Here is a 2,189-nt window from a genome sequence, read left to right on the forward strand (position 1 = left end):
GTCGGGCTACAGAATCTGTACTCTCATCCTCTATTCTGCACCATCTCAATTGTTCATTGGTTGAATGAGAATATTAGCTATAGTTTTAAAAAAAAGGGGTGGGGTGGGGTGGGGGAGAGGGGGCTTTTGAGAGAACTTAAGGAGATGTGGTGCCCAGAGGACGAAATGTATGCTTATATCTGAGCCCCAGATGGAGTCATGAGGGCAGTGGCTCCCAAATGCAGGTTTCATGTCCCATTGAGCCACCTCTCCCACCAGCAACATCAGTTACTCTGTGTCACGTTTCAATTCAGTCATGGTTAAAGGCCCTCCTTAGATACGCACGTGATAAGCAGAGCTCACACTGGAAATATATAAGGAGCTGGTAGAAAATGGATTTCCCCCAGAAGGATTCAGTTATCTTGTTGGAAACACTGTCCACCAGGGAGCAATTTAGGAATGTGTCCCAGGTGGCTTGGAGAAAAACCCAAAAAAACAAAATACGACTTTTCCTACCCTCCAGGACAGGAGTATTAGAAGGGTAGTGACACCTTGCAAAGAAATGCATAGATTTTGTTGAGATAGGGTGTAACACACTTTTGTGTGGACAATGCCTGGGACCTCAACGGTGTGTGCTAATGCAGAAGTTGTGCCCTGCCTCCCATTTAAGAAACCATCTAAGGGCCTTACCAAGGGTCCCTGCTTTTTTTTTTTTTCTGTTTTTTTTTTATTGAAGTATAATTGATTTACAATGTTGTGCTAATTTCTGCTGTACAGCAAAGTGATTTAGTTATACACATATATACATTTAAAAAAATAAATTTATTTATTTTATTTATTTGTTTTTGGCTGCATTGGGTCTTCATTGCTGCACACGGGCTTTCTCTAGTTGGGATGAGTGGGGGCTACTCTTCGTTGTGGTGCGTGGGCTTCTCATTGCGGTGGCTTCTCTTGTTGCAGAGCACAGGCTCTAGAGCGCAGGCTCAGTTGTGGCGCATGGGCTTAGTTGCTCCATGGTGTGTGAGATCTTCCCGGACCAGGGCTTGAACCCGTGTCCCCTGCATTGGCAGGCGGACTCTCAACCACAGTGCCACCAGGGAAGCCCCAGGGTCTCTGCTTTGCAACCCAACTTGCCTGTTGGCATTTGAATCTTGCTTTTAACATTAATGCTTTGTTTTTATCTCAAAGTAATAAAGGCACACAAACAACCCAATTCAAAAAAATGGGCAAAGAACTTGAAGAGACATTTCTTCAGAGAGAATGAAGAGATGCCCAACATCACTAATCATTAGGGAAATGCAAATCAGAATCACAGTGAGATCCTACTTCACACTGATTAGGATGGCTACTGTAAAAACAAAAAACAGACAAACAAGATCAGAAAATACCAAGTGTTGGCCAGGAAGTGGAGAAATTGGAACCCTTGTGCATTGCTGGTAGGAATGTAAAATAGTGCAGCTCCTGTGAAAAACTCTATGGCAGGTTCTTAAAAACTTAAACATAGAATTACCACATGATTTAGTGATTCCACCTCTAAGTATGTACCGAGAAAAACTGAAAGCGGAGACTCAAACAGGTACACTCACATTAATGTTCATAGCAGCACTATTCGAAATAGCCAAAAGGTGGAAACAACCCAAGTGTCCATCGTCAGATGAATGGATAAACAAAATATGGTTATATACAATGGAATATTTATTCAGCCTTAAAAAGGAGGGAAATTCTGACACGTGCTGCAACATGGATGAATCTTGAAGACATTATGCTAAAGTGAAATAAGCTGATAAACAACAAATTATATTGATAGGATTTCACGTATGTGAGATGTCTAGAATAGTCAAATTCATAGAGAAGGAAAGTAAACTAGTGATTCCCAGGGGTTTGGGGAAGGGAGGAATGGGGAGTTAGTGTTCAGTGGGTATGAAGTTTCAGTTTGTGATGGTGGAAAAGTTCTGGAGTGGGATAGTATGGTGGTTGAACAATAATGTGAATGTACTTAATGCCATGGAATTGTACACTCTGAAATGGTTAAAATGGTAAATTTTATGTTATGGAAATTTTACCAGAATAAAAAAAATACTTCAAGCAATGCATATGGTTGTAAAAAAGTAAATATATAGTATTAGAAAAGTTATAGTAACTTTCAGACTTCCTACTGATTCCTCAGTCTCCTCATTTTTGCTCCTAGAGGTAGCCACTTTCAACTTTTT

The sequence above is a fragment of the Orcinus orca genome, chromosome 5 (assembly GCF_937001465.1).
Source record: "Orcinus orca chromosome 5, mOrcOrc1.1, whole genome shotgun sequence".
NCBI lineage: Eukaryota > Metazoa > Chordata > Mammalia > Artiodactyla > Delphinidae > Orcinus > Orcinus orca.